The 27,250-nt window shown below is 44.7% G+C and overlaps 1 pseudogene; it reads right to left on the reverse strand.

Annotated features, from left to right (window-relative positions):
* Nucleotides 1-252: 252 nt before the first annotated feature.
* The window catches only part of LOC122906647, a 42,550-nt pseudogene continuing 15,552 nt past the window's right edge, over nt 253-27,250 (reverse strand).

Raw genomic sequence — 27,250 nt, forward strand, 5'->3', positions numbered from 1 at the left:
AATAAAATAAATAAGTGTTATATATAATAAAATAAGATATATTTTAGGATTAAAGGAATATGAAATATAAGTTATATTTATATATTATAAATAAATATATTTATGGGAGAATAAATGTATTATGTATGTATATATAGTTAGTTAGTTAGTTAGTTAGGGAGAATATTTGGCCTCATTTCATTTCAGGGAAAGCCACAGGCCACAGGCCCAAGACTGCACAGGCAGGAACAGAATCCACCATCGCACCCCAGGTCAAGGCCCAAAAAGGAACCACTGCCCCCGATGCTGGGCACAGGTCCCACTGTTCACACCACTGCACCCTGAGGCCAGGACTGCTGTCACTGCTGCTCCTGGCAGCGGGATGACACAAAGGCCACTCACACCACCTGTGCCAAATGCCTGCAGCACTGTCCTAGCATCTGTGTCACACACACATCTGAGTCAGAGTCTGTCATGTGGTCACCTACCTGACTGGTGGAGCCTCAGGCCTTGTCCCCCTGCAGCTATGTGTGACATCCCAACTCTGATCTGGATTCCTGGGGAGTGATCACCAACATCCTCGGACTTGATCTCTTCTTTTGGTCTGTTCTCTGCATTCCTAGCCACAGGCCTGTGAGAGGCCACACATTCAGGTGGTTCCCAAAGTCACCCCTGCTGTAGGCAAATACCACGATGGCTCCAGTGTTCCCATCCTCCAGTATCCATGCCCTTGTGTAATAATACCCACTTTGGGAACAGAAGCTGGACATAGTGACTTGCTGGTGACACACAGAATAGAGTGAAGTTATGCAGTGAGTACCTGGAATCACCAGGACACAAGATATGAGGGGCCTGGGGTCCACAGTCTCAAGGTGGGCCGTCCAAGCCAGCCTAGTTAAGTGCAGATTTCTGATGGAACCTCATGACAAATCACACTGCATTCCTTTTCCCTCTGAGGGGTTTCTTCTCCAGATCTCAGCCCCCACAGCCACTGCCCTCAGACAGGAGGAGGAGGAGGAAGGATCACCAGCAGGAATTCTCATCCTGGATGCAGTCAACCGGGCAATTCTGTAAAAAGTACAGGAAGGGAAGAGAAGAAACACAGGCCTCCAAATGTAACAGCTGGTGAGTCCATGCCTGCCCCTAGGGCAGCCCTGTGACTACAAAGGTGAGAGAACAGTCTCCAGTCTCCCTGAGCTGACTCTGGGGCCCAGCTCTCCCTTCCTCCAACACAAGCAGTGTCCCAGGGAGCCCCCAGTGCTGCTCCCTGTGTATCTGTCTCTGCTCATCTCCACCCCCTCCAGGAAGCCATCCCCTCTCCACACGCATTAGTTCAGTTGTGTGCAACAGAAACCCAGCTAACAGTGGTGTCGACGGAACAATGTGTGTATGTCACATGTGAGGTGAGCCGTCCAGGGCTGTAGGGTCGCTCTGCACCACAGGGCTGTCCAGACACACGGGTGACGATGACCTTGGAAGATTTCCTTATTAGTAGGACCAGGGCACTTAACACCATGTCTGTGGTCCATGAACAGGGCAGGGAAAGCAGAAAAGGAGGAAGTTTCCTTCCTTTTATGGTAACACCTACTACCTCATTCTGTGTCACCATAATGGCTGGAATGTAGCCACCCAGACAAAAGTAGCCTCCTGGGAGGCTGGTGAATGAGGCTGTTTTTAATCTGAGGGACCATGTGCTCCCATGAAATTGTGAAGCACATCCTGCTTTCCCTTCACAAGATGAATGTTGAGTTCATGTTAAACCCCAGGAGGGAGCTGTAAGCAGGGTGGGAGGAAGTGCCATGAGCAGGGGTAAGGCTAGACTTGCCCTCACCTCTCACCTTGGAGAGCAGGCCTCACCAGGAACTCAGTTGGAAGAAGAAGACTCAGGGGCAGCAGAATTGCAAGGTCATGAGTACTCATCCCAGTGTCTCTCAGGCTCACTCAGGCTGTGCTTTCAGACTGTGAACAAAACAGTACGTGAACTCTGCCCACCTACTGCTGGTCTCCCCACTTCTGCATGCTGGACAGCCCACCTCACACCCCAGATGCAGACTCCACTGATTCCCTACAGCCCAGATGTGCCCTGCCTCCCCTACACCTCCAGCAAACACACTCCATCAGCCAACATACAACCAGCTCTCCTGTCCCCTCAAACCCCATGGTCTCCCCTTCAGGGATGGTGAAAAATGCATACGACTGACAAGACTCAGTTCTGGAGAAGGAGAAACTGTCAGAGACACAGAAGGTGGTGACCGTTAATGAGCGGGTAAACAGTGTCAGAGGCCAAACACAAAATGAAACAAAACAGTGGGCACTTGGGCTCAGATCCTGACTGTTCTGTTAGAATCACGGCTCAGCCAATTGAATCACTTAACCTCTGAGTGACCTTGGTTTCCTTGCCTAAAATGGAGATGATAGATTTCCACCCCCACAACATTATTATGAAACTTTAAACAATTCAATTCATGTACATCCTTAACACAATGTCTGATGCTTTTATCAAGCAGAACCCTAGGGAGGAAGAGAGTCCCACCAATGTAGCTCCTGTTCTCTTCTTCCTACCATGACATGTACTGTTATGCCCCAATAATGGGTCCATGATTAAAGGAGCGAGACTGATACAAAGCGAAGGTCAAGCAAAGCTTTATTTCGCGCCAAGCATCAAGAATCTAACCAAACATTCAGGGACGCACCTCTTACAAGAGAGGGCGACCCTTCTCTGTTTCACAGACTAGCTTTTAAGGGCAAAGGCCATGCGATCGGGCCTGGCCACGCACAGGTGGCCAATGAGATTGTAACACACACAGGAAACTCCACAGTGATGCTAGGTGACCAATTGAGTTACAATTTACCCTAGTAGACATTTGAATCAGCCTATTATACCTTGATTGGGATTGTTGCCCAAAGGGCGGGGCTCATACTCCTTGGTAACCAGGGAGACGGTATGCATCCCCCCCACTGATCGGATGTCTCCACCTGGCCTGACCCACCTTTGTATCTGGGCTTTGTTACCTGAAGCTGGTTCCCGGGACTTGTCTCCAAGTAAATCCCCTGGGGGAAAGGGAGCAGGGACAGTTTCTAAATAGGTCCTTACATGTACCAGTTCACCCCCTCACTCATCACCTCCCCCCCACCCAGCCTCTCTCACTTTCTCACCTGCCACAGACAGAGAGCTGTTCTGTGCTATAACCCATGGGGTGGGGGTGGGGCAACCATGAATTGGCCAGGCTGTATGCAAGGGTGACAAATTCTCAGAGCAGCGCATGTCAGCGCGCACACATACATACACACCTGATGAAGTTCTTGAACCTAGGTGAGGTTCGGTGGGGTGAGGTTCGGAGCCGATGGCTAAGAAAGAATGCTTAAGACGTCTTTGGTGCAAAAAGGTGGTTTATTAGAGCACAGGGACAGGACCCGTGGGCAGACGGAGATGCTGCCCGGGGATGTGAGGAGTCGCTGATTATATACACAGGAGTTGGGTAGGTGAGGACAAAGGGGTGTTTAGAAGGGCTATTGGGGTAAAGAAGACTGTCAGGATATTGAAGTCCTGGTTACTATCAAGCCAAGGCCGCTTTCCCTCTAATGAGGCACTAACATAAAGACAATTGGGAGTCTCCTGGTGGAATGTTACATTCCTGCTATCAGGCATCCTTGTTAGTGAGATTTAGGTTTAAAAGAAATTTAACTTTATTTACTTTTCCTTCTACCTCAGCCTCCTTCAGTTTTGTTTATGGAGGGGAGGGTGACATTAGGGCTTGAGGAACTGAGTTATGTGCCTCTGGAAATTGGGCTATTGATAAGGTAACTTCTTTGTTGTAAATCTCAAGGACATTTGTAAACCAAGGGAGACTCCTACCTTGCAGGATTGTGATCTCTGCAAGTTAACAATTTGTTTTTCTTTTAGGGCAGTCAGGGGGTACCTGAGGAATGTGACACATATTACTGAGGGGAGCAGGTGGAGAGGAGGTGCAAGCTGCCAGCTTTTGCTTTGTCCTCAGCCAGCCTCCTGCTCCCTCATCACACCCAGAGGCACACATATACAATAAACACCTATACACGATTGTATGCACTCACACACATAGGTACAAATCTCCACACACGAATACCTATACACATTTCTAAAGGACTGTGAACTCCTCCAGACAGACATACAGCCACATAACACACTCCCTTCATATTTGCCAGTTCAGTTGGGGTCTGAGTTCATCCCACTTCATCATTAAAAAAATGGAGGATTATGAAGGAGGAGGCCCTGAGAATTTCTGTTCTGCCAGAAAGAGACCCCCCCACCCCCACCCAGGAACTCTGGCACTCTCTGGATCTCCTGCATGCCTGCTTCTGGAACCTACCTATAGGAGCAGGAGATGTGACCTTAGATCGAGATCCTGGATTCCAGAGGCAACTGTGTGCATTGCCCCAGGTGGCACTGAGGCTCTGGGGGTCCAGCTGGTCTCCAGCCTCTCACCTTCTCTTAGCCTAGTCTCCCACCAGCCAGCGGTCTCCCTGTCCCTCCTCAGGCTTTGGTGCACAGCAGGAAGTCTCCATATCTCCTTCAGAATTAACAGGATCAGGAGCTTCAGTTGAACTCTTGGGGTGAGAAAGGTATAGATCAAAATGAGGAAACTAGATCACCTCCTCCCCACCTGAGTTTTTATTGTTCTAGAGCACAACTCTAGCAACTATAGTTCCAACAATCTAAACTCCTGCTAAGGGGTGTCTGGGTGCCTCAGTCAGTCAAACATTTGTTTTCAGCTTAGGTCATGGTCCCAGGCTCCTGAGATCAAGCCCTAAATGGGGGAGGGGTTGGGGGGGGAGACTGCTTCTCCCTCTCCATCTGCCCCTCTCCCTTACTCCTGCTCTCTCTGTCTCTTTCATATAAATAAATAAAATTTAAAATAATAATAATAAAATAAATTCCTGCTTAAACAACCCCAAAGACCAGAGTGTCAAAGAAATGTAACAAGCAAATGCACCCTTGAGGAGCATGGTGGGCTGGGCAAATGGATCTGAGAAGAAAAGGAAAAGTGAGGGGTGACCCTGTGCCCTGACTCTGCTAAGAGTCTCTAGAAGGCTCCTGGATCCCTGATATTGGGCTCCACTGCTCATTTCACCTCCCTCATGGCTCGTGGTGATTGACTCAGGCAGCCCCTCATGCTGCGCATGGCACATGTATCTCTCTTCATCTCCAGAAGGCAGCACAATGGCCACCCACTTCTGGATGGTTCCATCCCCTTCTGCCTTTTCTCCACAACCTCTTTGTCCCAGGTCTGGTGCTCCCCAGCCCACAGCCAGATCAGGGTCATCTCTGCAGGGTAGGAGCCCAGGGTGCACAGCCCCTCAGGGTGACCCCACAGTCAGGGGAGTGGGGGTGGGTCACGTGTGTTCTGGGAGGCTCTGTGGAAGACCAAACAGGAAGCACTAAGGCAAGGCCTTCTAGAAAAGCATTGACTCCACAGACCAAAATGTGATACTTGCTGAGGGTCTTGCTGCCTGCCAGGGCGAGGCAGGGAGTGTTCCCTATCGGGGGCACAAGGAACCAGCACTAGCCAAGCCTGGGCCCAAGAGAAGGGGGTGGGAACCGCTTCTGACATTTTCCTCCAAGAGAAGAGCCTTTTCAGAGACTCTCCACTTGCTTATGAAGCCTCTAACTCTGTATCTCTAGCTCAGTGTTGATAGGTCCTCAGAGCTACTGTGTCTCTGGTGGGAAAGAGACTGAAGAGTGAGGAACCTCCATGAGCCTCAGAGCTAATCCTGTGCTCTCCTGAGAGAACGTTCCCCAGCATGGGCCTAAGAAGAGTGTGTGTCATGGCACTGCCCAGGGGACTCAGGATGGGCCGCTGTCCTCAGCGCATGGCCCCCCATCCCACACTAGATGTCCTCCACCCTTGTGTGTGAGTAGCTCTGGAGAGAAGGCAGCCCCAGGCTGGGCTGGGAAAAGCTGCAGGACTGGGCTGTGGGGAGTCCTTACCAGTGCGGCTCATGTTCTTGTCCCAAACTCCAAGTGTCTCTGCAGTGACAGGAAACGCAACTTCTGAAGTCCATCTTGTCCCTCCATGAAGGGCTCACTGGCCTCCCATCTCTTCTGGAGTAGTGGCAACGATGAGACTACCATGGATGGTAGAGGCTTCATGTTGAAACTCTGTCATTGTCCTAGTCATCCTGTCACTGCCCCAGGGTTCTGTTGTCCTCCTGGAGCTCCCAGCCATGGTGACCTGCAGAGTGGGGGGCTTGCCCACCTCCTCCCCAGGCAGTGTCAGTCAGGACCAGGCAGTGTCAGTCAGGGCAGAGCATGTTTCTGGAGCCCTTCAGCATTTGTCCCTGTGCCCCAGCCCCACCAGCTTCTCCATAGGGAACATGACCTGTCTAAGCTGTGCTATTGTGACACAGTAAGAAGGATGTACTTGGTCTTCCTTCTCCTGCACAGCTCTTAACACCTCTGTAATGGTCTGAGTAATAGGAGTCATAGAAGCACCTCTTCCTAGGTTTTGTTCCCAGATCCTAAAAAAGTTCTGGAAAGATCCTGGTCCCATCCTTACACACTGTATCAAACCTCACTGCATATCGTCTCTCTCCTCTGATGCTGTGAGCCCTGAGAAGGCAAGACTCTGTTGGGGCCTGAAACAGAACCATCTGGCAAACTGTGGAATTCATTCTTTTGTACTGGAAAGTCTGAGCCCTAATTGTGCCTCTCACAAGTTTATGCCTGGATCCCACAGATAAGGTCCTCCACCAACTGTTTCATGTGTTAAACCCTCAAGACCTTAACTAGAAATGGTTAACTACACCTATGTCCTGACCTCCCTGTGTCCAATGTCACCCACACCTTGCCCAGCCTGACTACTGACTGCTTGGAACCTTACCCCACCTCAACGCAGATTGTACACACACATCAGGGTCTACACAGAGTTCCAGCTCATTCACGGAAAACCCCCCCCCGACCACTGGGGTTCTGGCCTATGATCCCTGCAAACTGTGTCTCTGCTTCTCATGTGACATCTAAGGAGGCGTCTGTCTTCAGTAGCTCTCAGTCTGTCTCACATGCTCTCAAAAGTGTGGGTGCCTCCTGCATCCTCACTGTAAGCTCTGTGAGGACAAACACTAGCTTATACCTTCTGGTTCCTCCCCTACAGAAACCTAAACCTAATCCATGACCTACTGATTCTGGTTAGTTAACCACTTAATAACACAAATAACCGGCCCCCATTAGCAGACTGTCCCGGCCTTCACTCTCATTTGACAGCTTGTGTGCACCCGCCTGCCCCAGCCTGATACGGGGGAGGGGGGAACACCTGACAAGAGAGTCTCATGCCCCTGGGGTGAGGGGTGTGCATGGCTCCCTCTGCTTTCACCCAGGCCCAGAGGTGCTGTTTTTTGTTTTTTTTTTTAAGATTGCCTTTTTTTTTAAGATTGTATTTATTTGACAGGGATCACAAGTAGGCAGAAAGACATGCAGGGGGTGGGGGGGGAGTAGGCTCCCCACTGAGCAGAGAGCTGGACTCTGGCAGAGGCTTCATTTAAAAAAAAAAAATTATTTATTTGACAGAGAGGCAGAGGCTTAACCCACTGAGCCACCCAGGTGCCCCTGTCAGCTCTGCTTTTTGTCCAGACTGAGCCCAGGGGTTTGGTGGTGGTATCGCTGCACATTCCTCAGATTTGGGAGTTACTCTTCATCTGCCTCATGAAGATCTTGGTCTCGTCTTCTGAAGAACTTGACTCCTGCATACACCACTGGACTCCAGACTCTGTCTCCCTCTCCTCAGGTCATGGCAGAGGAAGTTGGCCTGTCTCTGGAGCCCAAGGCAGGAAATGCAGGGCCTCCTGGAGCAGCTCTGACCCCGCTGAGGGGGAATACTGCAGAGAGTGCTGTCCTGAGGGAGGAAGGGGGGTGTGGTTTGGAGGAGGCTCCAGCTTTCACTGACAGAGAACCTAGTGCAGATGTGGGGAATGCATATGTATCTGTGTGTGTGTGTGTGTGTGTGTGTGTGTACAAAGGTGTGTTCTAATGACAGGAGAGATAAGATACACAACATAACACAGTGGGAGACAATGACACAACATCCCTCCCTGTCCCCCGCCCCCTATGACAGTCATATTCTAACCCCACACTCATGGTGCTCCCATAGAATGCAGAGATTGTGTATGATTGCCTGCAAAGGAGACACTATTTGGTATTTTTACAATTAAAAAAAAAAAATCCCAGGTCGTCTGAGGGGCTCAGTGGGTTAAAGCCTCTGTCTTCAGCTCAGGTCATGGTCTCAGGGTCCTGGAATCGAGCCCTACATCAGGATCTCTGCTCAGTGGGAAGCCTGCATCCCCTTCTCTCTCTGCCTGCCTCTCTGCCTACTTGTGATCTCTTTCTGTCAAAATAAATTAAAAAAAAAAAAAATCCGTGCTACTTTGTCAAAACTCACTGGTGTCTTGCTCTTGCCAGCCATGTAAGGATGACATGCAGATCATGCCCCAAAGCTGTGTGAGAGCTGAATGTGTGAGCACATGTTGTCCGCACTCAGAATGCAATGGAAATCATCGGCCATGGTCAAAAAGAACAGTTGAGGGGCACCTGGGTGGCCCAGTTCCTTAAGCGTCTCCTTTTGGCTCAGGTCATGATCCCAGGGTCCAGGGATGGATCACATCGCATCAGGCTCGCATCAGGATCACATCACATCACATCGCATCAGGCTCTGTGCTCAGCAGGGAGTCTGCTTCTCCCTCTGCCTCTGCCTCTGCCTGCTGCTCCTCCTGCTTGGGTTCTCTCTCCGTCAAATAAATAAAATCTTTTTTTTTTTTAATGAACTGTTTGAAGAAGATTATAAATGAGCTGTACACAGGAACGTCCTGGGAACAGTAGAACTTTCTATAATAGTACTGCTGGGTGATAACAGCAGCAAACATGGAAACAGTGTCATCGGAAGCTCACGCTGTCCTCTGAGCCGTGAAGCCAAGCATCATACGTGGTGACCGAGGCTGTGACCAAACCAAGAGCCACGTGTGTCCCCACAGGCTCTGTCACTGCTTCTGCTGGATATCACCTTGTGTCTACCAGAACGAGACTTGTGTGGGGAAAAGTTATCAGTCTGGCAATAAATCCTTACCCGTGTCATTTCAAGTATGTCACAAAAATGTGTTCTAATCACTTGCTTGGAGGCTCAATTTAAGATGTGTAAAAATGAGGGTTTTGTTGATGTGAGAAGCTCACTATATCAGGTGTCATCACTGGGGCTCTGAGAAGCTGGGAAACCGTTACATGGTGGGACAGAATTTCCCGGCCTCAGACAAAGTTCTAGAGAGATCTCTGGATGTTCTCACTTGGTCCTGCAGAAGTCTCTATAGTCCGTGATTTCAGGATGATATAGTAAAGTGTTAACTCAAATAAGTCACTTTGAATATTTACACAGTGAATTTTCTATTCACAGGCTTCTCTTGTTCACAGGTATTACTCATCCAGTAAATGATCATCTGAGACCATCACCAGAAGGGAAGGGGTGGGGGCTGGGGACATGGGGAAGCGGCAGTGGGGACACAGGCTTCCATTTCCAGAATGAATATGTGATGAGAATAAAAGGCACAGCACGAGGAAGACAGACAATGACACTGTCATAGGGCTGCGTCAGGCAGATGGGAGCTACACCTGTGAGGAATAGAGCGTGATGTGCCAACTTGTTACATCATTACTTTGTAAGCCTAAGACTAATGGAATATTATGTGTCAAGTATACCCAAAATTTAAATACTTTTAAAAATTATCCTATTACAATTTGAGCTGGTTTCTTTTCACATTTTACATTAAGTGAATATACATAGCAAATTCTAATCTTGTGTATGAAAACTGACAAATAAAACGTGTAATAATGACATTTAACTTCTCTGAGGACTTGGTGCAGATAATATAAGAAAATTCTCACGTGTGGTACGTGTTGTTTCCACAGTAAAGAAGCAGTCAGATGGGAGTGGGGTAGGGAATGTCCTTCTTTGTCATTGTGGGTCCTGTCAGGTCAGCTGTGAGCCCAGATCCGAGGCCACCATGTATTTCAGTTGGAGAAACCTGAATACAGAATCCCAAGTGCCTGAACCCTCACTGGTCTCACAAGATCACATCACAGGCTGTGACCTCTTTACCCAAATTCTCTCTCAAGTAAGACTTCTGGTAACAGCAGGAGGAAGGGCTTGACTCAGTTCTTCCCCAGAAAACAATTATGAAAACTAGGAAAAAAAAATTTAAAAATAAATATTTGAGGAAAGCCTGGGCAGCTCAGTCAGCTAAATGTCAGACTCTTGACCTCAGTCCATTTCTTGATCTAGAGTCATGAGTTCAAAGCCCACATTGGGTCCTCACTGGGCATGATACCTACTTAAAAACTAAGTAAATAAATAAAAAAATATTTGAAGTCACTGAAAAGTAAATGAAGTAAATGAGAAACATGAGAGAACTTTAGTCTTGAATAACTACTACTAGGATGGGCATGAACTGCAAGTTTGTAGCCTTCCTCCCTGTGCGTGTTCCCCCCTCCCCCAGCGTAACTGCAGCCCCAATGGCTGAAGGGAGCAGATGACAGCAGTCACAATGCCAAAAAGCTAGAAATTTAAAGGCTTAAATTGGAAAATGAGGCAGCAACAGAGAGTTGAGATGTGAAATCTGAATACAAGCTGAGTCAAAATCCCCGCATGATCACTACACTCTGCAGGGCTGAGAGACAATCAGGAGACACTGCTGAAAAAAAAAAAAACCAGAGTGAGGTCTAGCTTTAAAGACACAATCGTCCTGGCAGAGAGGCACCTTGCTCCGTTGGCAGAACATGCTACTCTTGGTCTGGGGTCATCAGTTTGAGCCTCATGATCGTGTAGAGCTTACTAAAAAAAATAAAATCATACTGGATTAACATATCAAAGGTCAGAATTGTCGCAGGCAAGGTATTTGGAAGTTTAGGGGAAATCCCAGGAACAAGGCAAGCACAGAGAAGATGAGCGCCAAAGTCTGAGTACAAACCACACAAGTCACCCAGATGGAGGGCAGGTCACTCAAGCAGCTGAGACGGGCACAGACAATACCTGTCAGCTCTTCAGTGAGTCAGGTCATAGTGGAGTCCACGCAGGTGACACACTTCTAGGATACAAGCAAAATTCAAAAAAATAAAAGAGATTCCAGATTCGCTAAAATACAAAACTCAAGTCCACTTTTAAGGAACATACTGTCAAACATACAAAAAAAAAACAAATGTGTGACTCAAATGAGAAAGTCAACAGAAACTTATTCCCAGTGCGCCCAGATGTTGGAATCAGCACCGAAGGCTCCCACGAAGCTTCAGGAAATATGCTCAAAGGACTGAATAAATATGGACGGAATGAATGTGAGAAAATCTTGTCATTAAATGGTGAACAGAAAGGAAATCATAATGAAGAAGTGGAATGTACAAAGAAAACTGAATAGAAATTCTAGAACTGAAAAGAAATTAAGTGTAATAAAATTTCAGTGCGCAAACTCCACTGAAGGGCTAGGAAAGCAGAATAAAGAATCAATGAGGTCAGCAGGAAACTCTAGGACCAGAAAGTCGCTCCTTATACTCCTCATGGGACTAGTTCCATGAGTCGTCTAATCAGTGGTTGACATTCATCTAACTCTACAACTACGGTTGGGAATATTTTTCATATGAACACCATAGAAACAAGACAAAATTAGGGAAAATATCAAAGGAACGATAAGTATAAACCAGGTAAATATAAATGAGAAGATAAATTTTAAAATAGATGTAATATAGATAAATATAAACTAAAAGAATTCACTGACACCTCTCCTGCCCTGAACTAATTTTTTTTTTTAAGAGTTTATTTGTTTGACAGAGAGGGAGACAGCGAGAGAGGGAACACAAGCAGGGAAAGTGGGAGAGGGAGAAACAGGCTTTCTGTGGATCAGGGAATCTGATGCAGGGTTTGAATGCAGGAGCCTGGGATCATAACCTGAGTGGAAGGTAGACACTTAACTTACTGTGCCACCCAGGCACCCCTGCCCAGAATTAATTTTAGAGGAAGTCCTGCAGCCAAATGTAAGTGATACTGGGTGGTATTATGAACCAAATGACGTAATTAAAAACAGAAATGGTATCATGCTGTTTATGTACATTTTCTTCCTGATTTCTTTTTAAAAAATATGTCTGGGGGTGCCTGGGTGGCTCAGTTGGTTGAGCGACTGCCTTGGGCTCAGGTCATGATCCCGGACTTCCAGGATCTTGTCCTGCATTGGGCTCCCAGCTCCTTGGGGAGTCTGCTTCTCCCTCTGACCTTCTCCTCTCTCATGCTCTCTCTCACTCATTCTCTCTCAAATAAATAAATAAAATCTTTAAAACAACAACAACAACAACATATGACTGTTGGAAACAATAAATAGTTCATGATATCCTCTTGTTTATGTGTGTTGTTGACACATGTGCCGATAGCAGCACAGGGGGGCTAAATGGAATTCTGTTGTTTCAAGTTTCCTCTCTTCACTGGATGGAGTTCAATGTTACCTTAAGCAGACTGTGAAAAGTTAAAGATGCAGGTTTCTTTTTCTTCTTCTTCTCCTCCTCCTCCTTCTACTTTTTTTTTTTTTTTTTTAAATCCTTCTACTTTTTTAAAGAGAGAGAGGGAGCATGTGAACCTGAGTTGGGGGGAGATGCAGAGGGAGACAGAAAATCTTAGGCAGGCTCGCTCAGCATGGAGCCCAAAGACAAGCTCCATCCCAGGACTCAGAGATCATGACTTGAGCCAAAGATCAAGATTTGGACACTTGGAGCACCTGGGTGGCTCAGTTGTTAAGCGTCTGCCTTCACCTCAAGTCATGATCCCAGTGTCCTGGGCTCCCTGCTCAGTGGGAAGCCTGCTTCTCCCTCTCCCACTCCCCCTGCTTGTGTTCCATCTCTTGCTGAGTTTCTCTCTGTCAAATAAGTAAATATAAAGTCTTTAAAATAAAAAAAAAAGATTTGGACACTTAACCAATTGAGCTATCCAGGCGCGCCCAGAGATGCAGGTTCAATTCCTACAACATCAATAAGAATTAATGGAAATAGATACAGCTAAAAAGCCACTAGAAGAATCAAATCAGAAACAAAACATGTTTGCTTCTAACCAAGAACATATGAAAGGAGGCAAAAGAGTGGGAAAAAGGGACAATTCAGAAACAAATAGCAAAATGGTAAAATGATAGAACCAAATCCTACCATGTCAGGAATCATATAAACTATAAACCAACTAAATTTCCAGTCAAAAGGTGGATATTACCAGACTGCATAAATATCAAGATAGGCCATATGCTATGTAGAGTATAAAAACTTGAAATATAAAAACAAAAATAGACCAAAGTTGTAGGGTTAAATAGTGCCCCATGGGAATAGGAAGCATAAGAAATCTGGAATGGTGCATTTTTCTGAAGCAAAATAGGCTTTCACACTAGGAGCATCACTAGAGACAAAGAAGGACTTTCTGTGAGGGTAACAGATGTGATCTTGATGCTGATCACAACAAGACAAAATTACTGAATGAAAAGAACCTAATTACAGAGTTCTAGCATAAGTGACACATAAAGGGGCAGAACTGTAAAGAAATAGACAAATTAACAATAAACTATTAAATAACAAATTAACTAAATAACAAACTAACTATTATACTTAGAGCTCAACCCTCCTTTCACATTAATAGAACAAATAAGAATTAGAGGACTTTAACAATACTATGAACCAAAACAGACCACAGACTAGCCCTAAAATCAGTCTCATAAATGTAAAGGCAGTGAGATTATAGACTATACTCTGTGACCACAATTAAAAATCTGTAACATGAAGATCTCTGGAAGATCCTCAAATATTTAGAAATTAATAACACATCTCAAATACATGGGTCATCATGACTTAGAGAAGTAATCACGAGGGACATCAGAATTCTCTTCACCTGAATGACCATGTACAGAAATGAGAATGTGGTATCTGTAGATGCAACAAGAGCAGAAATTGTCATTTCCCAGTTTGCAGGGGCAGGAAGCCAGGCCTGAGGGAGGCAGACAGCAGGTCCCTGTGTCTAAGGGGCAGCAAGGGGTAGAAGAGGCAGCACACCAGGGTCCTGGGTGCTCCAGGCAAGGGAGAGGGGGCCACCCTCCAGGCTGCAAAAGGTGGGGTCTGTCCCTGCACCAGAGCCTCCCCACTTGGCCATCTTGGGCATGGTGTTCAGACACCTGGGTCCTACAGCCCTGGGTAGAGGACAGGAGATACATCTGGCTCCTGGGGGAAATGTGAGATAGAAGCCTGGGCCCTGAGTCCTGGCTGATCTCCTTGTATAATGGCCATGTCGAGCCTCCATCCCACCCGCTGCCTCCAAGCTCCGGGATTACATTGCCTTGGTTTCAGCTGCTGGGCCCCTCCCTGTCCAAGGCCCTGGGGCTGCTCTTCCTGGAGCAGGGCTTCCACTGTCTTCACAAGTAGAGAATGTTTCCAGGTGGCAGAGACTGGGAAACAGGAATGGACAGAAGGCGGCTTTGAAACAGTAGTACTTGCCTTCGGCTCAGGTCATGATCTCAGGGTCCTGGGATCGAGCCCCACATTGGGCTCTCTGCTCAGCGGGGAGCCAGCTTCCCCCTCTCTCTCTCTGCCTGCCTCTCTGCCTGCTTGTGATCTCTCTGTGTCAAATAAATAAATAAATAAATAAACAAACAGTAGTATAGGGAGTGGGAATCTGGAAACTACAGAATCAGAAACCAGGGCTGGCCCTTCATGATACACAGGCCTGGCTCCACCTCCTCTCAGTTCCTTGATGTCCCCAGAGCCCCATCCAGAAGCCCCTGTGCTCTTCCAGACAGAACCCATCCTCCCCGCACAAAAGTCCCCTTCTCATCTCTGGTTCCCCCTCCTGCACTCTTGTTGGCCTCCACCCCTAATGTCACTACTTCCTCCCTGTGCTCACTCCTCCAGGAGCATCCCAGGTTCCAGGCCATCACCCAGGGAGCTCATCCCTGCCTCCTCCCCTCCTTCTCCTGCTCTTAGGAACAGAGACTCCAGAGCTGGTTCCCTGGAGGAGGACCTGTTAGCCCTGAAGCAGCAGTAGGAAGAAGCAGCAGGGACTCTGGGGTCAAGGTCCCAGGATGAGACTGAGAGCACCCAGTATGTGTGTGGGTCCACTGCAGACCTGGGAAGCGGTTGTTACGGCCTGAAGATTGGTTCCTCCCTCAGGCCAGAGTCCATGGTCATTCAATGGGGAGAAAGCACCTATGTCAGTGTGTATTTGGGGAGACAATTCAGATGGGGGCCCTGACACTGGATGGGGGCTTCTCCTGTGTGTACAGCCCTGTGCCCTGCTGAGAGCCAAAGGAGACCCTGGGGAGGTCCCTAGGGAGATGCCCAAAGGGTACTCCAGTTTCCTGCCCTCAACCCTCCTGCACCCAGGTCTTGAACCACCAGGGAGCACAGGACTGAGCTGAGTCAGGCCCAAATGGAGGACCTGCAGGTTGAGCATAATAGGGGGAGGAAGGGGCCTTCTGAGCAGTCCTGGAGCCAGGTGCGTGGGCAGGGCTGGGATCTGAGGAGAGGAGTGCCCTGAAGCCCTGCCCCATGTCTGAATTTCCATCTGTCCTCCCCACAACCTCTCTCCAGTCCCTAGATGACAAGCTCAGGAAAAATGAAAAGTAGATCCTTGTTTTCCTCCTGGATCTATTCCCTCTCTGAGGACTATTTTACGAAAGACACTCTTTCATCTTAGAATAGTTGGGGATTTACAGAGAAGTGACAAAGTTAGTGCAGAGTCCCTGTGCACCTCACACTCACTTGTCCTGTCATTAACCCCAATCGCACTGTCAGGCATTTTTCCCAGCTAATGACATAATATTCACACATTACTACTGATCTCCACACAGGATTTGCTTTCACGGTTTTGTTTTCTTTCCCAAGATCCCATCCAAGTTGCCTCATTGAGTCCCATCATAGCTCCTTCAAGATCCTCTGGCTGTGACCATGTCTCAGACTGTCCCTCTTTTTCATGACCTTGACATGTTGGAGGAGATGGTATGGGTACTTTGTAGACTGTCTCTCATTGTGAATCAGGCTGGCTGAGGCTGTGGGGTTTGGGAACACCACACCTAGGCGGGCCATTCACCACACAACATAGCCAGAATACACCGTGATCGCTCGCTCATCACAGATGAAGTTCACCTTCACCCACTGGCTAAGGTCGTCTAATCCAGATGCTCCCTGTGAAGTTCCTTCTTTGGCTTTGTCCCTTTCCATAAAGTAGTCTTTGGAAGGAAGTCAGGATGTGCAGCCCACCGGTGAGGGCTATTCTGCTGGGACAACTTGCATGCAGGCTGTTGTGCAAACATGAGTTCTTAAATGATTTGGGTAAATACCTTACAGGGGGATCAGCAGCTTGTGTGCTTAGTCTGTGTCTGACTTTATAAGAACCCACTGAACGTCTCCCACAGCGGCTGTGCTATTTTGTCTTCCTGCCATTAGTGACTGAGGCTTTCTGTGGCTCCCTGTCCTGGTCAGCAGGTGACACTATCAGTGTTTGGATTCCCACCATCTAACAGGTGTGTGATGGCAGATCACTGCCGTTGTACTTGCATTTCTCTGATGACATCTGCTGCTGAATATCTTTTCATGTGCTTATTACCCATGAGTATATCTTCTTGGTGAGGTGTCTGCTCAGAGTTTTGCTCATTTTTAAAATTTCTTATTTTTCCTTTTTAAGGATTTTATGACTATTCTAAAAGAAGTCTTTTATCACTTATGTGATTTGCAAATTTTTTTGACCAGTCTGTGGTCAGACTTGTTTCCTGATATAACAGTAGACATTAGGGGACACGTGTATTTTTCAAGACATGAGAAATGACTGACTATGATGGATTTTGGGTAGAGAACTTGGGTGACTAGGGGATGAGGGTTTATTACCATTCAAGTATTTTTAAACATTTTTGAGTATCTATTGAATTATTTTATAAGTGCATGTATAAAGTTTTCAAAAATAAATTGCTTTAACATCCCTATACCTGATAGATCATCCTCAGACCATGAATGACAACTCAGGTTCTGATCATCTACTTTACGACCAATCATCTTTTCACTGAATTATTTTGCCTTTTTATTTCAATTTCTGAAGCAGGTGGCATAGATTGTATGGAGGAATTCTCACACTAAAATACCTTTAAATGTCATGTAACATAGAAAATCCATGTCTTAAAATCATTAAAATTGACAGGTTAGTAATAAATGAAACAATGAGCACAGCTTAAAAGAAGGGAAAGACTCTGCTTGGCCCCCCAGGGAGCAGGGTCCTGAGACATGGAGCAAAGGCTCTGTGTGTTCCCTGCCCTGAGCGCAGACAGATGGGCCCAGCCCTTCCAGCTCTGTGCCCTGAGCTGCTGACTTTCCCAGCATCTCCTGCCCTTTTCAAACATAAATAGTTTACATTCTGATTGTGATGTTTATATATAATGTACAATATATATGATGTCATGTCTGTTCACTGCAGAAAAATTATAAAATGAGAAAAACAATAAAAGACAAAGTAAAAGATATTAAAAATAATAACATAAAATAAAAGATAAAGAAGGTTCTAGAAGGTTCTTCTCATCCCTGAGCTGTTTTGTTGCATTTGCTTCTAGTCTCTTATCTATTCTCCTGCTACTAGAAGTCTCTCTCTCTCTCTCTAAGATGATGAACACAGAGCTCAGGGGCCTCAGCCCTGCTCTCTCCAAATGCCATTTCCCCACTCAGCTCCCTGTCATCCTCCTGAGAGCCTGCCTCTCACTTCCTTCTCCTTTCTCAGGCTCCTCCACTCATTCCTTGCTCCCCTCTCTGAGGTGATAAGCTCATTTTTTCTTCACCCAGGAAAGGACTCAGGTGAGAACTGCACACTTCCCCCATTTGCTCCCCTCACCTCTACACCTGTGTCCTCAGCTTCTAAGCAATGATGGGGGAGGGGCCCTCCTGTCTCAGGCTGCCCCTCCATGTGGGCATACATGGCCCCTCACTCACCTGTATCATACACTTCCCTTTCTCTCCTGGTTCAGCCATTCGTCCTACAAACATACAGGAATGACTACCATTCAACAAGGAGAAGCAAAACTAAATAAACCAAAACAAAATCATCCCACTTATTTGTGGAGCATAACAAAAAGCATGGAGGACATGGGGAGTTAGAGAGAAGGGGGTTGGGATAAATTGGAAGGGGAGGTGAATCATGAGAGACTATGGACTCTGAAAAACAATCTGAGGGGTTTGAAGTGGCGGTGGGGTGGGGGGAGGGCGGAGTACCAGGTGGTGGGGGTATTATAGAGGGCACCGATTGCATGGAGCACTGGGTGTGGTGAAAAAATAATGATACTGTTATGCTGAAAATAAATAAATTTTTAAAAAATCATCCCATAAATCCAATACTTGATCTCATGATTCCTCCAACTCCTGCCCCATCTCTATGGCCTCTGCAGAACTCCCACCATGTGGGTGAAACAAACAAGTGGAAGGAACAAACTCTCCTGCTGCCATCACCATCCTGATTGCAGGACTTCGGGGATTGACAACTGTAATTATCTACTGTATTCACTCTATTACTCATCTCTATCATCATATTGTTAATTTCCCCAGAGATCTTTCCTGTTCTATGATTATACAGCACTGTGTGTAGTTGTGTTTTTGCTTCACATCCATAGGCCTGTTGTATCCTGTAGATGTGACTGATCCTAGTGGTAGGAGATATAAGGGCCTACTTAGCCAGAGGGAGCCATTTTGTTGTTTATGCAGTAAACTTAGATTGACCCTGCCCCTCCCAGAGGAACTTATTTAAAAGCAAGTCCAGAAAACCAGTTCCAGGTAGCAAAGCCCGGATATAAGGGCGGGTCAGGTCAGGTGGAGACATCCAATCAGTGCGGCACACATACTGTCTCCCTAGCTACCAAGGAGAGTGGGCCCCGCCTTTTGGGTGCCAATTCTGACCAAGGTGATAGGCTAGTTCAAATATCTACTAGGGTAAATTGAAATTCAATTGGCCACCAATGTGTGACCTAGCATGACTGTGCAGTTTTCTCTCAACCACATGGTCTTTGCTCTATAAAAGTTAGTCTGTGAGGCTGGGAGGGTTCTTCTCTTTGTAAGAGATGGCCCCAACTGGTCGGTTTGATTCTCGATGCTTGGCATGAAATAAAGCTTTGCTTGACCTTTGCTTTGTATCAGTCTCTCTCCTTTGATCACAGACCCATTATTGGGGGACATATCATGGGACCTGCTAGGTCTCCTGGTTTCTGCTTCCGTGATATCATGACCTTTCTCCACACAGCACTCATCTCAAGAGTGATTTATGTTTCCCTCTGTCATTTCTGTCCCATGCCCATCTCCCACATGACAGTGCTAGTGTCCTGTCACTTGCTCTCTGTTGTAGCCCCAGAAGCCAGCTGATCCTGAGTCCCTGGAGGCCTCAAGATGTCCACTGGATGATAGACTTTAGTGTGATTTGAGCAGCTGAGTCACGTTGCTCCTTAATGTCCTCCTAGGCTCTGAGCCCAGCAACCTCCCATCTCAGAACATTCTGGAACATTATAACAGCTCACTTGCTTGTAGTGCACAGTCACAACCACCTCCTGATAGTCAGGGAACAATGACAGACAAGACAACAAGTCCTCTGAGAACAAACCTTCTCCCTTTCCCTCTATGTACAAAGGGATCCCCTATGGGATGCCTCCTGGGTTTGCCTTCATGATGAACTGTGACCCTCTGTGTAAATCTCATGTTAATAATCCTTGAGACATGTTAGTGTTCTACTATTTATACTTACAAACATCATACTGTTTACAGAGCTTACATAATTTCCCTTCTTTATTCTATAAACCACAAGTCAAGAAACATCTTTGAAAATATACTTTTGATAATATATGTGATTATCTCCTCAGGATAAACTCCTCAAAGAAAATGTCTGTGTCACAACATAAGCACATTTCATTTGTAGAGACTTTTCAAAGCCCCTTAAAAAATTGTTTCCCAGTGTTCACTCCCATCAACTTTTCTGATGGTGTGTTTTCCTGACCCTCTGATGGACACTCTCATCCCTTACTTTCATCTTTGCAAAGTTCATAGATCCTAGGTTTTATTCCCATTACTTTTTCTACATTCTCCTATATTTGTTTATGTTTACTTATTACAAATACAACTTGTTTTCATAAATTTGTTTACAAATTTGTTTATACAAATTTGACATTTAATTTCCTCCTTTCCAAATTGTTTTCTAGCATTTTAAATTCTTTTTTTTTCTTTTTCTGTTTTTATTATTTGAGTGCTTTTGATACACAATGTCACCCTCCCTTAGTGTACAACATAGTGAATCCACATGTAATCCAACAATTCCACTCTTGGGTGTTTGCCCTAAAAATATGGAACACCAATTCTATGATTATATTTTGAATGGGGTGCAGTTATTTTAAAATACAAAATTTAAGAGGGAAAAAGACAGTTTCCCCCAACACCGGGAGGTGGTCTGACACTGACAGCTGGACTCAGTGTGGTCAGAAGCTGGCAAATATTTACCCCTTGACCATATTCTTCTCCTGTGGGATGTGAGTTAGTCACCTCACAGAACATCAACATCAGACAAGAACACTCTGAAACCACAACATCACACTGTGTCATTACAGACAAAACAAGGCACTGAACAACCCACAGAATAACACGCATCTCCCTGTGTCAGCCAACGTGAGCAATCAACTGCTTCTTCACCATGACTGCTCTCTCCTCACTCTGGTCTGGCCTGTCTGGAGAGGGGACTCACTGAGATGCTCAACCATAGAATCACCAAAACATCCTGACAACACGCAGTTGGGAGTAGGCCCCAGGTCCCACGGTTCCTCTCCAAAACTCCCATCCAAATCGCAGATTCCTATAGGTTCTAACACCGTCATATTAAGATGCCCCGTGGCCCCCAAAGGGGTGCGTTCTCTCTCACTGCAACTGGTAATAGATCCAAATTGAAAGCTCACAGGTGCTCCTGGTTGTTTTGGACTAAAGAACATTGAACCATGCTACCCTTTTGTCTGTGAAAATTGTTTTTACTTTGATATAGACATGTGTTTGTATCTTTGTGAGTGTGTGGATCACATGCTGAAATTTCTTGTTCTTTATGGGTTTTCATCACCGGGCCATGATTAGAGAATTTCTTCATCCCACAGTTGTAAACATTTCATGTATATTTTCAACTTAGTAGAAATGAGGAGCAGAGGGTTTCAAGGGTGAAGGGAAATACAGAGAATTGTCTGAACTTGGGAAAAAGTATGGGGAGGAGAAAGAGGTAAAAGATAATAAAGTAATGGGCTCCAAGATGTCCATCTTCTTCTTTATGACATTTACAAGTATGTACAAAGCCTACAAGGTACTTTGTACATGGTACAAAGGTACATGTTTTAGTCAATATACCCTCTAACCTGGACTCAGTGAAGACTTATGAGCCTCCTTATATTTACCAGGTAAACATAACCAATATCAAGACATCCAAAGTAATAGAGACAACAATGAGTCCAGGGATGGGCATTTCTGAATGCTTATGACCTAGATGTGATACATCATGTTTTGGTTCATGTCTGTATACTTGAGTTGTTATAATGCATGGTAATTAAACTTTCATGTTTCATTTTAAGGATATTTCTCAGACCTACATAGATAATCCATGTCTTCCGTTTGAAGATAAATTTAATATGAGTCACACAGCATCTTCTTTGAGGAGGATCCTGAACACTGAAAACATTCTAGATATGTACTGTCTGAATAGTAGTTTTGAGCCACTTATACTACTTAAATCCCTATTCATTTAAAACAATAAGAAATGAAACTGCTCAGCACACTAACCCCATTTCAAGTGCACCTGTATCTCAGGAACCACATGCATCTTGTGGCCACCATACTGGACAGAATGTATATAGGACACTTCCTTCCACACAGTGTGTTGCTTCGGATGGTACTGTGCTTCATGCTTTGTGGTCCTTGAGTCAGATGCATTAGACATATAAAATGAAATGATCAATATGATTTCTCTTACAGACAACATTAGATTTCTATTTCTGTGAAGCTGGTGGTCATAAATAAAATGAAGCTGGTGGCTCCCAAAATCAAAGTCAGTTATGTCTCTGTTTGGTGCCTTCAGGTACAAACTGTCCCTAGTTTGTACAGACAGTTTGCAGACAGAGACCAGGGAGGGAGGAGTGATTGACTACTTTTCTCTGAGCGTCCACTAAGGAGTGGGGCCCCAAGATTTTGGCTCATCTGGGGCCAGAGATTAAAAGGCTGCCCTTTTGATTTTCATCCTCCAAAGCTGCACAGAATGTCTTCTGGGAACAAAATCCACATCGAGCAAACTGGAACCAATTACTTAACCATGCCCCCCTAGCAAGGGTGGTGCAATTCAGCCTCAGATAAAGACATTTGAGAATGAGTGCAACAGGTCCCTCCCTCAGAAGATCAGCAAGAACATTCAACCAAGACCAAGTTTACTGATAAATGAGAACTGCAAAACTCCAGCAGTAGGGCAATACAGCACATAGAACTCATGGCTTTCTTCCCATGGTTCTTTATTCTTTCAAAGTTAATTTTTTAAATTTTCTTTATTTTTTTCTTTTTCATTTTTTCAGGTTTTTTCCTTTCCCTTTTCAACCAACTTCTTATCAGTTCCTTTTTTAAATCTTTTTTAATTTCCTTTTTTACAGTCATATTACATCCCTTCATTGTATTTAACCTAAACAGAGTTTTTCTTTCTTTACAATTTTGGGATACAGTTTCTTCTAACAGACCAAAATATACTCTAAGTCTAGTGTATGGCTCTGTTCTATTCCCCAACCTGTCACATTCTCTCTCTCTCTCTCTCTCTAATTGTTCTTCTTTATTTTTTCAACCAACTCCTTTACCAATTCCTTTTAAAATTTTTAATATTTATTTCTATATTCATATTCTATCCCTTCATTGTATTTAAACTTACTTTTGTACATATATGTTTTTCTTTCTTTAAAATGTTGGGAGGCAGTTTCTTTTAACAGACCAAAATACACAAAATCTAGTGTTTGGTCTGTTCTATTCATGAGCCTGATGACATTCTTTTTTTTTTCCCTCCTCCCTCTGCCATTTTTAGGTCTCTTCTGATTTGTTTACTATATATTTCTCTGGCGTTTTTGCTATCCTTTTAGCATTTTGTTCTCTCATTCGTCCATTCTTTTCTGGACAAAATGACAAGGTGAAAAAGCTCACCTCAGGAAAAAAAGAAAAAAGAAAAAAAAAGTGGCAGTAGTGACTGCCAGGCATGTAATTAACATGGACACTAGTAAGACGTCAAAACTAGAGTTCAGAACAATTATTATAAAGATACCAGCTGGCCTTGAAAAAAGCATAGAAGACACTAGAGAATCTCTTTCTGGAGAAACAAAATCTAACCAAGTCAAAATCAAATAGGCTATTAATGAAGTGTAATAAAAAATGGAGGCTCTAACTGCTAGGATGAATGAGGCCAAAGAGAGAATTAGTGATACAGAAGACCAAATAAAGAATCTGAGAAAAAGAGAGATAAACAACTATTGGATGATGAAGGGGAGAATTTGAGAGATAAGTGATACCATTGAGTGAAACAATATTAGAAATAATTGGGACCCCAGAAGAAGAAAGAGAGGGGTGGGCAGAAGGTATATTGTAGCAAATTATACCAGAGAACTTCCCTAATTTGGGGAAGGAAACAGAAATCAAAATCCAGAAGGCACAGAGAACCCCTCAAAAATCAATAAAAAGGGCGCCTGGGTGGCTCAGTGGGTTAAGCCGCTGCCTTCAGCTCAGGTCATGATCTCAGGGTCCTGGGATCGAGTCCCGCATCGGGCTCTCTGCTGAGCAGGGAGCCTGCTTCCTCATCTCTCTCTCTCTCTGCCTGCCTCTCTGCCTACTTGTGATCTCTCTCTGTCAAATAAATAAATAAAATCTTTAAAAAATAAAAAATAAAAAAAAATCAATAAAAATAGGTAACACCCCAAAATCTAATAGGACAACTTATAAATCTCAGAGACAAAGAGAAAACCGTGAGAGCACCTCAGGACAAGAGGTCTGTAAACTACAACTATAGAAACATTATTGGCAGCAGACCAATCCACAGAGACCTGGCAGGCCAGAAAGGACAGGCATAATATATTAAGGGTACTAAATGAGAAAAATATGCAGCCAAGAATACTATATGAAGGTAGGCTGTCATTGAAAAGAAAAGGAAAGATAAAAAGCTTCCAGGACAAACAGAAACTAAAAGAATTTGCATTAAAAATAGAGCTACCAGGGCACCTGGGTGACTAAGTGGTAAAGTCTCTGCCTTCGACTCAGGTCATGATCCCAGGGTCCTGGGATTGAGCCCCGCATCAGGCTCTTTCTCTGCTTGGGAGGAAGCCTGCTTCCCTTCCTCTCTCTCTGCCTGTCTCTCTGCCTACTTGTGATCTCTCTCTGTCAAATAAAGAAGAAAAAAAAGTTCCTTTAAAAAAAAAATAGAGAGCACCTGGGTGGCTCAGTTGGTTAAGCAGCTGCCTTGGGCTCAGGTCATGATCCCAGACTTCCAGGATCAAGTCCCAAATCGGGCTCCCAGCTCCTTGGGGAGTCTGCTTCTCCCTCTGACCTTCTCCTCTCTCATGCTCTCTCTCACTCATTCTCTCTCAAATAAATAAATAAAATCTTTTTTAAAAAAAAATAGAGGGGCACCTGGGTGCTAGTGGGTTAGGCCTCTGCCTTCGGCTCAGTTCATGATCTCAGGGTCCTGGGATCAAGCCCCGCATTGGGCTCTCTGCTCAGCAGGGAGCCTGCTTCCCCCCCCCTCTCTGCCTGCCTCTCTGTCTACTTGTGATCTCTCTCTGACAAATAAATAAATAAAATCTTAAAAAAAAAAAAACAGAGCTATCCTATGACCCAGCAACTGCACTACTGGGTATTTACCCCAAAGATACAGATATAGTGAAAAGAAGGGCCATATGCCCCCCCACAGTGTTCATAGAAGCAATGTCCACAATAGCTGAACTGTGGAAAGAGATGAGATGCTCTTCAACAGATAAATGGATGAAGAAGATGTGGTCCATATACACAATGGAATATTACTCAGCCATCAGAAAGGATGAATACACAACTTTTGCATCATCAACATGGATGGGACTGGAGAAGATTATGCTAAGTGAAATAAGTCAAGCAGAGAAAGTCAATTTTCATATGGCTTCACTTACTTGTGGAACATGAGGAATAACATGGAGGACATTAAGAGAAGGAAGGGAAAAACAAAGGGGGGAAATCAGAGGGGGAGACAACCCATGAGACTATGGACTCCAGGAAACAAACTAAGGGTTTTAGAGGGGAGAAGCGTGGGAGGATGACTTGGGCTGGTGATGGGTACACATATTGCATGAAACACTCGATGTAATATGCAAACAATGAATCATGGAACACTACATTGAAAAATGATGATGTACTGTATGGTGACTAACATAACATTGTAAAAAAATAAGTCAAAAAGGAAAGAAAAGAAAAGGAAATAGGAGAAAAGAAAAGAAAAATAAATAAATAAAAGAATTTGCGATCACCAGCACTACAAGAAATATTGCAAGGGTCCTCCAAGCAAAGAGAGAGCCCAAAACTAACACAGACCAGAAAGGAACAGAGACAATATACAGTAAGTCACCTTACAGGTAATGCAATGGCACTAAATTCATTTCTTTCAATAGTTACCTTGAATGTAAATGCTCCAATCAAAAAACACAGGGTATCAGATTGAATTAAAAAAAAAACAAGATCCATTGATATGTTGTCTGCAATAGACTCATTTTAGACCCAAAGACACCTTCAGATTTTAAGTGAGGGGATGGAAAACCATTTACCATGTTAATGGACATCAAAATAAAGCTGGGGTGGCAATCCTTATGTCATAAAAATTAGATTTAAACCAAAACCTGTAAAAAAAGATGAGAAATGACACTATATCATACTTTTTTTAAAAAAAGATTTTATTTATTTATTTGACAGAGAAATATTACAAGTAGGCAGAGAGACAGGCACAGAGAGAGAGGGGAGCAGTCTCCCCGCTGAGCAGAGTGCCCATTGTGGGACTTGATCCCAGGACCCTGAGATCATGACCCGAGCCAAAGGAAGAGGCCCAACCCACTGAGCCACCCAGGCGCCCCGACAGTACATACAGTATATCATACTTAAAGTGTCTATCCAATAAGAAAATCTAACAGTTGTAAATATCTGTGCCCTTAACATAGGATCAACCAATTATATAAACCAATTAATAACAAAATCAAAGAAGCACATTGGCAGTAATACAACTATAATAGGGGATTTAACACCCCTTCACTGAAATGGACAGATCATCTAAGCAAAAGATCAATAAGAAATTAAGAGCTTTATTTTTTTTAAGATTTTTTATTTATTTATTTGACAGAGAGAGATCACAGTAGACAGAGAGGCAGGCAGAGAGAGAGAGAGGGAAGCAGGCTCCCTGCTGAGCAGAGAGCCCGATGCGGGACTCCATCCCAGGACCCTGAGATCATGACCTGAGCCGAAGGCAGCGGCTTAACCCACTGAGCCACCCAGGCACCCAGAAATTAAGGGCTTTAAATGATGCACTGGAGCAGATGGACTTCAAAGATATACTCAGAATATTCCAAGACAGAGCAAGAGAATACACATCCTTCTCTAGTGCACATGGAACATTCTCCAGAATAGATCATGTCCTGGGTCACAAATGAGGTCTCACCTGTTACCAAAAGATTGGGATCATTCCCTGCATATTCCCTGCATATTTCACAATGCTTTGATACTTTAACCCAATCACAAGAGGAAACTTGGAAAGAACTCAAATACATACAGGCTAAAGGAAATCCTGCTAAAGAATGAATCATTCAACCATATAATTGAAGTAGAATTTTAAAAATTCATGGAAACTAATGAAAATGATAATACAAATGTTCAAAATCTTTGGGATGCAGCAAAGGCAGTCCTAAGAGGGAAGTATACAGCAATGCAAGCTTTTCTCAAGAAACAAGAAAGGTCTCAAATACACAACCCAACCTTACACCTAGGAGGAGCTGGAATAACAGCAAATAAAGCTTAAACCCAGCAGAAGAGAAATAATAAAGACCAGAGGAGAAATCAATGAAATAGAAACCAGAAAAACAGTAGAATAGATCAACAAAATTCGGAGCTGGTTCTTTGAAAGAATTAATCAGATTGATAAGCCCCGACCAGACCTATGAAAAAAAGTGAAAGGACCCAAATTAATAAAATCAT

Source organism: Neovison vison, chromosome 1 (genome assembly GCF_020171115.1).
Source record: "Neovison vison isolate M4711 chromosome 1, ASM_NN_V1, whole genome shotgun sequence".
Taxonomy (NCBI): Eukaryota; Metazoa; Chordata; class Mammalia; order Carnivora; family Mustelidae; genus Neogale; species Neogale vison.